The sequence below is a fragment of the Phoenix dactylifera genome, chromosome 11 (assembly GCF_009389715.1).
Source record: "Phoenix dactylifera cultivar Barhee BC4 chromosome 11, palm_55x_up_171113_PBpolish2nd_filt_p, whole genome shotgun sequence".
Lineage (NCBI taxonomy): Eukaryota > Viridiplantae > Streptophyta > Magnoliopsida > Arecales > Arecaceae > Phoenix > Phoenix dactylifera.
Window position 1 is genome coordinate 4,451,840 of NC_052402.1, and position 13,453 is coordinate 4,465,292.

Consider the following 13,453-nt stretch of genomic DNA (forward strand, 5'->3'; position numbering starts at 1 on the left):
TATAACTTTCAATCTAATCAGGACCAAAACCCATTTAATTATACCCTTAGCTTGATTACAATCCCATCAGGTTATCGAACCGGGTCAACACAATCTCCTCCTTATATGTTTTTCTGTAGTTTTCATGAAAAGATCACAACCAAGAGAGACAAGTTCAGAGTCTGGTTTAAGAAAAGAATTATTTACTTCTTACCATAATTTAAATTTATTTCAATGATTATTCAATTTCATGGTAAAGTATGTATTTATCAGTTTAAGAACATTGATAAGTGCTATGAAAAAATAACTAAATTATAAATTATTCAGCACTTATCACACGCCCCACTTGATCAAATCAAGTGGGGTGTGGGGCCTCCTTTGATTGGATGCTGAAATCCTCCTCTAAGAAGGATTAGGTGAATCCAATCCTTATCCATATTAGTCCTAATCTAATTAGGACCCAATTGGATCATGACTCAATGGAACTCTTCAATCCTAATCTAATTAGGAGTCATCTTCATCTATTAGACCAATAATTAATTGGGACTCTAGGAGTTTTAATCCAATTAGGACTCATACAATTTTAGTCCTAATCCAATTAGGAGTTTAGGAATCCTACCCCAAGTAGGACTCTAATAATTTGAATTCCTAATCAAATTAGAACTCTAGGTGTCCTACTCCAAGTAGGACTCTTGAACCTTATCATATAAGATTGAGCCCAATTAATTAAGTCCAATTGATTCAATCAAATTGCAATCCAATTACTATTAATTCCTTCTTCAACTCACTAACTCTTAGTGGGTTAAATTAATTATTAATCAAATTGACAATTACAAACTATTGTGAATCGAAATCACAATCCAGCCATTAGATTAATCAGATCCTCTATTGTGTGTGACCCCATAAGTTCTATTCTGTCTGGTAGTGAGATATATTGTGATCCCTATCACAATATCATTGAAACTTCTTTCAATGGGTTGGAACAATTCCAACTCTTCTCATTCTGGTTCACTGATCATCAAGTGAATGCTTCTGAGTCTCACAATCCACCAGTGACACCTAGCAGCATGTAGTGGCAATCCAGCAGAATGAAATAGATGAACCTTTAGGTGCAGTTAGCGTATCATACAGTCCCTCTATCGTGGATTCCGACAGGATGGAGGTCATGGATAACTCGTCAAATCCCATCATCTGTCATATGTAAAATTTATTCGACTCCAGTTCGAGATTGGAAAACTCTTTTTCCAAAAACTACCTTGGCCAAGGATTTATGAACTCAGTCTCATAAATCACATAGGATCTTCTAATCTATCAAGGTCGATAGATTCCATCTAGATGCACCCCTACTCCTACAATGAACCTACTGCAGTCAATCTGCACCACAAGGATCCAAATGGATAGGGCCCATGTTTATGTGCTCGTCAAACTACAGTAACCTCACTGTGAATAGCCGAGGCATCGCAGGTCAAAGGACCAGTAATACAACTGCAGCATTAAGTAAGTCACTGACGAGTGGATAGACATCCAAGTGACTACTTACTTTGGTCACGCTCAGCACCCTTGTTCTCTAACAAGCACTTGCACAATCACTCTAGTGTCCCCACATTGTGGACTCAAGACTCATCCATCTGACTAAGTGATCTGTGCACTAATCTCAGCAGATCAATCACCATCCATCGTGATGGATCCATCAATCATGAGCAATTCAGGAATTAATCACCAATGACACATGCCTCAAATTCTCAACTCTTGAGAATATGTGTCATCATCTTATTAATTCCTTCGACGATTCATAGATACATAAGAACATAAATGAAAAGAATGCCCATCCTAATAAATTCATTATTAGGTCAAGTATAAATTTATGTTCCAGAACAAAATAATGCGTCAGCCAAATTGGCTTCTAGGGTATAACTCTAACAATCTCCCACTTGCACTAAAGCCAATCAGCCATAAATCTAAGCCCCATCTTCTTAGGATGTGCTTGAATTTTCTGCTGACTTAGCTGCTTAGTGAATGGGTCCACCACATTTCTTGTGGGGTCTACTCTCTGTACCTTTACTTATTTCTTTTCGATGTAGTCGCGTATTAGGTTAAACTGCCGCTCTATGTGCTTAGACTTCTGGTGAGACTTTGGCTCCTTAGTAAGTGCTATAGTGCCATTTTTATCGTAGTATAGTGTTATGGCATCTGATGACATTACACCTAATTCTGCAATAAAATTCTTGATCCAGAAGGTTTCCACTACACCCTTAGAGGCGGCGATATATTTAGTTTCCAAGGTAGAATCCGTAATGATAGTTGTTTAGAACTCTTCCAAATTACCGAACCACCATTGCACATATTCTGATGTAGACTTTATATCATCAATATGTGTGTATCCTTCTACCTTTAACTCTGATCTTCTCCTAAAGACCAAGAACATGTCCTCAATTCTTCTCAAGTACTTAAGACTGGTCTTCACAGCTATCCAGTGCTTGTGGCCTGGATTTGACTGATATATGCTCGTGACACTCACAGCATGTGCTATATTAAGTCATGTACATAGCATGGTATATATGAGGCTCCCTATAGCCGAAGCATAAGGGATCTTACTCATCCGCTGAATCTCTTCAGATGTGTTGGGGCCCATCTTCTTGGAGAGATTTATCCCATGCCTAAGGGGTAATAATTCTCCTTTTAGAGATTTCCATGCCGAACCTCTTCAGCACTTCCTTTATGTACATATGCTGTGATAGGACAAGCATCCTCTTAGATCTATCTCTATAAACCTTAATTCCCAAAATATAGGATGCTTTCCTAAGATCTTTCATGGAGAATTTTTTAGACAATCATACCTTGACCTTAGTTAGCATAGGAATATCATTCCCAACAAGAAGGATATCATCCGCGTACAATACGAGAAATACAATAACCCTCTCACTAACTTTCTTATAAATACATGGTTACTCTTCGTTCTTGATGAAATCAAACGATTTGATTACATCGTTGAAATGAGTTTTCCAACTTCGAGATGTTTGCTTTAGATGGACATTAGTAGTTTATAGACCTTGTGATCACCATCACAATATCATGATTTGCTGCAACAGAAAGCAATATTCTAATAGACTTCAGCATGGCTACAAGTGGAAAGGTATCCTGATAGTCAATGCTTTCGCACTGACTATAACCCTTTTGCCACTAGCCTTGCCTTATAGATCTCTATCTTGCCATCCGAACTTAATTTTCTCTTATGGATCTACTAAGGTCCAGACTTAGTTGGAATGCATGGAGTCCATCTTTGACTTCATTGCTTCCAGCCATCTCTCGAAATCGATATCTAACATTGCCTCGTTGTAGGTATTGGAATCCATACCTTGATCCCTATCTCCCATGAGGAACAATTTCTCTACATACTCTATAAGCATACCTAAGTACCTTTTAGGAGGACGGGAGATCATACTAGATCTACGAGGTGGAGGAGGTACTGCATGTACTGGCTCGATATGAATAGGTTCTATAGGCACAATGGCTTGTTGCTCTTCAGAGACTTTCTCTTTGAGCTCAATTTTCCTCCCACTGCCTCTATCAAGAAAAAACTATTTTTCATGAAGATAGCATGTTGGCTCACAAACACTTTGTGATCCCGTGGGACAAAAAATTGTATCCTAATGACTCTTAAGGATATCCATTAAAACGAGCACTAATTGTCTTATCCTCTAACTTGTCCGCCTATTGTCGCTTGACTTGGGCCGAACATCCCCAAATCTTAAGATAACCAAGATTCAGCTTCTTACCATGTCATATCTCATATGGTGTGATAGAAACGGACTTTAGAGAAAACTCTATTCAATAAGTAAATAGCTAGCCAATTTGGCTGACGCATTATTTTGTTCTGGAACATAAATTTATACTTGACCTAATAATGAATTTATTAGGATGGACATTCTTTTAACATTCACATCCACAGACGAATCCAAAGTTTGCAAGCTACAAAAGTCCATTTATGGACTTAAGCAAGCTTCTCGAAGTTGGAACAGACGTTTCGATAAAACTATCAAAACGTATGGCTTCATTAAGAACGAAGAAGAACCTTGTGTCTACAAATGGGCTAACGGTTCAGTGATCACATTCCTTGTCTTGTATGTGGATGACTTTCTCTTAATTGGGAATGACATTCCTGCATTACAGAATGTGAAACTCTAGCTGTCATCACAGTTCTCCATGAAGGATTTAGGAGAAGCATCCTACATCCTAGGGATGAAAATCTATAGAGATAGATCTAAAAGGTTGCTTAGACTGTTCCAATCCACGTGCATCGACACTATGTTGAAGCGGTTCAACATGGAGAATTCCAAGAAGGGCTATCTTCCGATAGACCAAGGAATTTCTCTTTCTAAGAAAGATTGTCTGATAACTTTCGAGGAGAGAGAGCGTATGAGTAGAATCCCATATGCTTCTGCAGTAGGTTCTATCATGTACGCCATGACATGTACGAGACCGGATGTTGCTTACTCACAAGCAGTAGCGAATAGGTATCAGTCTGATCCGGATGAGAACCATTGAAAGGTGGTGAAAACCATCCTTAAGTATTTGGGAAATACTAAGGACCAATGGTTAATCTATGGAGAATCTGACTTAAAACTTGTGGGGTTTACAGACTCTAATTTTTAGTCAGACCATGATGACAGTAAGAGTATGTCAGGATTTGTGTTTATCCTAAATGGAGGAGCAGTCTGCTAGAAAAGTTCCAAGCAGCATTCAGCAGCCGATTCCGTATGCAATGCAGAATATGTTGCTGCATCAGATGCCGCAAAGAAAGCTGTTTGGATCAAGAAGTTCGTAAATCAACTTGGTGTTGCTCCCTCAATCAACGGTCCAGTTTTTTTATATTATGACAATACTGGAGCCATTGCACAAGCAAAGGAGCCAAAGTCTTACCACAGGACCAAGCACATTCTGCGTCGCTACCACCTTGTACGAGAGATCGTGGAACGAGGTGACGTCAATCTTTAGAAGATCGATGGAAAGGAGAACCTAGCTGACCCATTCACTAAAGCCTTTTCTGTAAAGGAGTTCGATTATCACAAATCGAAGATGGATATAAGATACTGTACAAATTGGCTTTAGTCCAAGTGGAAGTTGTTGGGAATTGTGTCCCAAAGTTAATTTTTAAATTGTAAGAAATTGGATTATGTATATATTTTATTAAAATGAATAAAAATTTATTCTAGCATTTTTCTATTCATCACAAGTGATAGATCTTCAAATTGAACTCCTGTGTATTGTGATGAAGTCCTTAGGACTAATTTAGTGGATAAAGAAGGTTTTAACATTTAGTCCTTAAACCAGTTCGCGACCAAATGATGAGCTGTCAATTGGACGATAGTTATGTCAAGCATAGGTCATTGTGTGCCATTTAGTTGGTTGTCCTCTTAAACCAAGGAGTGTGGAGACACTGTATGGCATATAGGTGAGATGTAGCAGTACATCGTCACTGAACAATGACTCACCTACGGAGCACTCCACTGTCGGGAGTTAACCCGCGAAGTGTATGGGCATAAGTACCCCTTACACCTGAGACTATCACGGTGACTTGCAAGCAACTCACTGTACTTAGGCACTGGACGACCTGAATTTCTAATTCAGGGATCGGAAGAATGCTGGGTGCAGTCAAGTACTCGCGAAGTCTATGTATGAGTCAAGATGGGATTGACCACTCCAGATTATACGAGTTGATGTCTTGCTGTATTTCAATTCAGTAAAACCTTGGCCAGGGTAAACCAAGTGATAGGTCACTTGATTTGATTAATTGAAATACACTATGGATGACCGGATCCAGAGTTCGACAGTCCACTCTGAGGTCATCTTAAGCATCGATGGTCATAGGGATGAATTATGCAATAACCATACGTCTAGGTTCTTGAATGTTGTTTTGCATATTCGACCTATCCGGATGTCGGGTATCATTGCTAGATGGTCACCTCGATTAGTGTATGGAGTAGTCCATGTACTACCGGCTTAGTGTTCGAACCTATTGGAGTCACGCACATCAGTCAAGCTAAGTAGGAAGGTCTTGACCCAATTTAATTAAGGATTAAATTATGGGTCATTTGGAATTTGGTTCTGTCTATGTTCAGCTAGCACTGAACATGAGGTACACGCTAAATTTCATGGATGAATAACTAATTAAGTCTGTATTTCGGATCAATCAAGTTTCAATTAATGTAATTGAACTTGATCATGACTCAATTGTTGAGATTGGGTTTGATTGGGTACAGCCACCATGGCTGCAAGCCGCCGTAGTAGGTCGTGGAGCTACAGACCACAGTCATAGGCCATTTTTGTAGGCCGCCACCATAGATCCTGCATGAAGCAAGGCCTTCTTCAGAATTGGCTTATCAAGTCTGCCGCATGCTCTCTAGCAAGATGCGCTCCTCCTTCATCAGATTTGTCATGCTCCATAGCGATCTCCAACCATCCTCTTCGAGATCCTCGATGGGCTCTGCCACTATTGTCAGTCACCACTACCTCTTATATCAGGGCTTACTTCTTAATCGCCACCGAGAGATCCCATGTTGTCGTCTGCCTCTCCCTACTGAGAGGCATTGCATCGTTGTCCTTCTCTCTTCGTCGATAGGTTCCACGCCACCACCATCATTGCGATTAGGGCTTTGATTCAAGCCCTTGCAAGAAGGAAGAAGGAGACTAGGTCAAACTTGCCTCAAGCAGGTCTGAAGGAAAGATCCAACTCGAAATTGAGTTCGTTTAACTTAAATCAAGCCTAGTCCAGTCAATTGCCATGTTATCAAATATTTGCTATGTCAGCGACCACGTTACCTTCACCAGCCAGTTCTACTTACCATGTTAGCAGCGACACGTCGGTAGTGACACCTTAGCACTTCTGCCATGTAAGTAGACCCTTTATTAGCTATGTCAACCACTATGTAGGTGCCAGTAGGGCCTCAAGCCATGATAGTTTGAAGTGCCACCCATCACGTCAACAAGCATCTTATCTACTATATCAGTAGGTGCAGCAAAATTGGTCCATGCCATCTGCCATGTCAACTACTACGTCAGCATGTCCTACCACGACAACATCTAGAGCTGATTGGTCCAACTCAGTAAAATTAGCCAGATCGGTTCAAATCAGTCTAATTACATTGACTACCAGATTCATTCATTTTTAAATCAATTTTTAGATCGGTTCAGACCGGTTTCTTATGTTTTCAAGTATTTTCTTTGCATTTTTAGCATTTGTTTACCCTAATTCTACCTCCATACTTTTTTTTTTTTGCATCTATTTCTTTGGTTCATCATTGCATACTTGCGATTATGAATGAATGTGATGCTTCTCTAGCTATTTTTACTACATTGGATGGATTCAACACATCAACTAGCTTTATTAGCATGCAAAATTACCAAATCTGCCGAGATCAATAACTTAAGATTAAAACCTAAGCGGGGACAACCAAGTAATGGTGGCTGGACCAAGCTGCAAAAGTACAACAGGTTGGAGGCGTCGCTCAAAGATCACCGACCACAAAATTCTAATGTTATAAATTGGACAAGTCTCTCAAAGACCACATATTGCAAGTCCCACAAGTCGGATGCATCTCTCAAAGACTACTGACCACGGACAATAAGTCAAATGCATCTCACAAACTATCAACGGTATCATACTCGAGCGCCATAGGTCGGATGAGCCTCCTAAGAGGCCACTGGCCTACAAGCTAATGAGGCTAGGGAGCAAATGGGAGAGCATACCTCATTCCTCCAATGGAGATAGCCCAAAAGCAACTAGGACCTCCGTTCAACTGGCCAAGTGTTGATGAAGAGATCTAATAAAACCTAGGCTTAGATGGGAGGAGTCATGCTCGACCTGATCATTCGGATGCTAGCTATCTAGAGAACCTGAAGACCTGGCGACCTAAACTTCTAGTAACCCAACCTTTTCAAGTTGGGAATAGAGACCCTAGGATGAGAAGTTGACCTCAAAGCAATGACAAAGTGGGCACAACCCACCAACCTGAAAGTATCGACGAATGGGGGGACCAAGGTTCGAGCTGATCCCAAATATTTAAAGGCCTTCCTGACAAGTTCCATGGCTCACAAATACTGCCAACAAATCTATAACCCACAAGCCTTGGCATCTAGGGAGCTAAACCTCATGGAACTCCCACCTACATGCCTACACTCGCAGAGAATCGAAGTTCTCAATCTTGGCTTAATAGTGTTGAGATATGCAAAAAGCGGTCCCTTACACCTTAGGAAGAGCTGGCCATAGATTCTTCGAGCTGCCTAAAATCTAGCATGCTGACCTCAATGTTAATAGGACAACCTTAGATGTTCTAGTAAAAAAACAAATACTCAAACACAATGAGGTGTGAGCAAAATCAGCAAGCCTAACCTCATTGGTCTTAAGCAAAGCTAGCAGATGAATGTGTTAGAAGTATGCCCTAGAAGCTGATCGGTTCTTTCAATTTCAAAAATAAACCACGCAATAGCACGTATCCTGTAGGATAGTGATTACGGGTGTCGGTCCACAGGGATTGAAGAATAAGTTATTTTTCTTTTAAAAATAAATCAAGAAGAAGGATTTGCTAACTTGATTTAACTAAATTAATCTAAGAGTACGAATTGAAATTTATCAAAGTAGATAGATCTAGGGTTTGGAATCCACCGCGTAGCATTGCATTAGGGACTGTGTTCTTAATTTTTATCTTTTGGAGAAGCATGCAAATTGGCTACAAGCCTTTTAAAATAAAAGTATAAAGAGTGTTAGGAAGATCCATCTTCGGTGTAGCATGAAGTGTCTACCTAAGTATGCTAATCTAGGATGCAGCACACTTCATCTTCCTAGGCATGAATCATCTTAGACTACTTTAGCAAACATGATTAGTAACTAGCATGCTCAAAGTTTAAATATCATAAAGGAATATTTCATTGAAAATAAGAATTTAAACAAGCTCCAAAATAATAATAAAAATAAGAACTACAATGCCCTGATACATTGCTAGGGCTTCATCCAACCCTAGACTAGACGTTTAGCCGAGCATGGCTTCCGGACGACCTCCCATCTTCAAATGAAATTGATCAACTCCCATTATTCCCAAAATATCGAAACTATTCTCTTTCCCCCTCCTTTCTCTCTTCTTTTTTTTTTATTTTTTTTCCCTTCTTCCCTCTCGGCTCTCTTCTTCTTTTCACCGAAACAGAGGGTCTCCCCTGTTTTTCTCCCCGAGCTCTCCCCTTTCTCCTCTCTTCCGTCTTCCTCTTATAGATCGCTGAAAACCCAGCGGTCGATTCCCAGAGAGGAGGAGGAGTCGCTACGCCATCTCTGGGATTCGGAAGCTGGTGGCTGGATCGACGATGATTGCGGAGGAGATTCGGTGTTGATGCGGGAGAGCTGAAGAAGAAGGTGGCTAGATCGGTGGCTTCGGATGCTCCGTGGATGGCTGATCACGGACGGCTAGGAAGAGAGACTGGCCGCGGGATCGACGGGAGGACGTCGTGGAAGGTGGACGGCCGCGGGATCGACGGGAAGACGCAGTGGAAGGTGGACGGCCGAGATGCTCTGCGGGAGGAAAAAGATGAACAGTGAATGAGTTTTTTTTTCTTTTCCTAACACTGTTCATATGAACAGTGTTTTCACGGAACACTGTTCATATGAACAGTGATTCCAGTAATTTTTCTCCAAATTACTGTGGATATTTTATTATTTTTTTAATTTTAAAATTATGAATTTTACACGAAGGTAGGTACGAAATTGGTTGGGAATTGGCTTTGGATTTGAGATGGGTCATGATCGTTGATTTGCTTGAACTTGTTCTCGAGCCCAATGTTATTTAAATTTAATTCTTGCTAAACTGCTTCAGATCGATCCCGACCAAATAAAATAAGCAAGACTAAAAACAAGATCGTGTCTTAATAAAACGGGTTAATCAAACATTTTCTCCATACAAAAATAATTAATTATAACTTTCAATCTAATCAGGACCAAAATCCATTTAATTATAACCTTAGCTTGATTACAACTCTATCAGGTTACCAAACCGGGTCAACATAATCTCCTCCTTATATGTTTTTCTGTAGTTTTCATGAAAGATCGCAACCAAGGGAGAGACAAGTTCATAGTCTGGTTTAAGAAAAGAATTATTTACTTCTTACCATATTTTAAATTTATTTCAATGATTATTCAATTTCATGGTAAAATATGTATTTATCAGTTTAAGAACATTGATAAGTGCTATGGAAAGATAACTAAATTATAAATTATTAAGCACTTATCACACCCCCAAACCTATGTTTTGCTAGTCCTCGAGCAAAATAAAATTAGAAAAGAAGAAACTCTAACTCACTTTTGTAGGCATCGCGATTGCATTTACCATATGCAACAAGGCTTTAAACCCCTAGGTTACCCTAGTGGACGAGTTATAGTCTCGTGAGGGTTTCCAGTGAAGATACCCACAAACTTCAATATTAAAATAAATCATTTATTGTAATGATTTTTTTATTTTATTTTTTATTTTATTTTTTTATTATTATTATTATTTTTATCGATTGATCTATGAAGTAAAAATCAAATTCCAAATGCATACTAGCTAAGAATTTCAAAAACTCTTTTTTTATTATTATTATTAAAATCTAATTTAAGATACATAAATGATGAGAATTTCAAAGCACACACGGTTTTATTTACTAAGTCAGCCCAAATTCTAGGTTAGTATGCAATTTAAGTTAAAGTCATTAAGTTTCCGTTTAGGGAGTTGTAAGACTCATTTATACTGGAGTGCTCGGTGAAATCTGGACAGTACACAAGCTAAGGGTTCGGATCTCCAAAATATTGCTAATACTATTAGTTTCCAAGGATTGGTCGAAAGAACCTGCTCACTGATTCAAAATCATCTTATCTGCAGGATTTCGAGAGTTGTGGATGTTTACTTTAGTACCTCATGGGCTTTATCTGTAATATTCCAGTTTACTCGAATTTTTACAACGACGGCTTTCACACTATTATCTTTTTCAAGGTCAATATAAAGTGATGCAGGAGCACCTTCCTCATTCTAATGGCGTGGGACATTGGGTGAGGGGTGAAAAGAATTTGAGTCCAAGAACAATTGAGTCCAAGCTGAAATTAGATTGAGTCCATGCAATAAGTGATTTGATTCACAATGGGTTAGCCTCTTCACAATGAATTAAATTGAGTCCAAGGCGTGAATGGGTCCATGGCTAATTAGAAGTGGTCACATGTCAAAAGAAAGAGAAGTTCAACCATGAAGACCTCTCACATGTGGAAGAAATTCAGAGTTCAAATCCAGTTGAAATCCGTGATAGATTGAACACCATATGATATTTTGAAGATTTTGGGAGCTACAGAAGTCGAATTAAGTTGATTCAAATTTTGTTGGAAAGTAAACATCCGTAGCTTTCCAATGACTATAAGAACGTGAAATTTGGAGATCAGATGAAATTTGAGGAGTCTCCCGAACTTCATGCTGATGTTGGTACCCGAGAAGGAGTTCCACCTAGATTCCAACTCGTGGCATGCGACTGAATTCCTTTTGATGGGTTTCAATCCACATGCCATAAGGAATGGATTCCTAGGTGTCTAGGCTTAGGTGTCAAGGCCTTTGATTGGTCAATTAGAAAATTTAAATTTTGAATTGAGTCCTCATGTAATTAGGAGTCCAATTTAAAATTCTGTGTAGTCCTTATCCTTATCCTTTGCCAACCTTTCTTTCTATATAAAGAAGGGTATGATGAATGAAGTTAGTTTTCTTTTGGATTTCGAAATTCCCTTTGTTTACGTGAGGAGGGGCAAGTCCCTTGCTTGGTGCGATGCCAAGAGGCTGAAGAAAGAGGTGGGACGCCTCCCTTCAAGTCTTCAAAATTTAAATTAGTTTGGATGAGATTTCCAAAACTAATTCATCCTTATCCACTCTCTCTCTCCCTTGTTTCACGCTTGTTCCCGTAGGTGCACCTCCTTGAGTGCCACATCAGCATTTCAGCACCTCCCTCACGCCCAAGACTCCTTTCCCACGTCCTCCTCTAAGTCCTATTGCCATTAGGACTCCACACAACCCAATTCAGCCTAAAAAAATTGGTCTAGCCAATTTCAGCCCCCACAAAAATTGGTGCCTAATTTTGGTCCATTGGCTGACCCTCCTTGAACCCAATCTCACCAACCAGCAACCCATCTTCTTCCTCCTTCCTTCCACCACAAAGAACCCTAGCCTCCATTGCCATTGCTTTGAAAAAAAAAAAGAGAAGAAAGATTCAGCCATCCTCAAGAAGAAAAATCTGCAGCCCATCCCGATTGCGTCAATTGGTATCAGAGCGAATCCTTGTCGCCATGAGTACCAGAAGTGGTTGCCCCTACAACAATGAACGACAACGTGCTGAGATGATGGCCGAGCTCATCCGGCAAGTGGCGGCCTTGAATCAGAAGGTGGAAGTTGTTTGGGATCATCTCTTCCCCGAGCCAAACAATCTTGAAGATGAACATGCTGTCCCCGCGCAACCTGAAAATTCAGAAGTGCCATTTGGAGGAGACCCCGATGTTGAAGCATTCTCCCCCAGGGGTCTATCACCCCAAAGGCCACCTAGGGATCAGCGGATGCCCCCTCCAAACATTCCTCGTATGGGAAATAATTTCAGGAACCCCGATGTTCATCAAAATCAGCAGGAGCGCCATGATCTCGACGATGTCATGAAGCGGGTTCGTGTAGAAGTTGCTGATTACAGCGGAAGCATGGACCCAACCTACTTTCAGGATTGGTTGATGTCTCTCGAAGACTACTTCGAATGGTTCAGCATGCCCAATGAAACCAAGGTGCGATTCGTGAAGATGAAGCTCAAGGGCCAAGCACGCATATGGTGGCATAGCGTTGAAGAGAAGCTTCGTCGACTCCGACAGCCCCCTATCAATGATTGGGAGGAGATGAAACTTCGTTTGAAGGAAAAGTATCTTCCCCTTGATTATGAGGAGACACTCTTCGAAGAACTTCTGAAACTTCGTCAAGGAAGCTCTTCCGTAGAGGAGTATACGGCCCGATTCCATGAGTTGATGATCCGCAGCAACCTCACGGAGACGGATCGACAGTCCCTAACTCGGTACCGATCCGGGCTGAGGGATGACATCAAGAGGGAGCTAATGACAACGCGCATCTTCAGCCTAGAGGAGGCATACCAACTCGCCATTCGAGTTGAATCGCAGCTACGACAAAGACGCCCTGCGCAAGCACCAGTTGTACGACGATTTCCCGAGCGCAGCACCAACCGAGGAGTTCCATTTCCTCGAGGTAATGCCCCTGCTTTCAGATCTGAAACCTCTGCAAATAGAAGCACATATCAGGAAAGGGGTGCTCCAAGGGCTAATGAAAAGGGTAAAGGTCCTATGCCACAATCCACACCGCAAGGGAAGAATCCTGTTGAATGCTACAAGTGCGGCGGGCGAGGCCATTTCGCCGTTGTTTGTCCTACCCGAGACCAA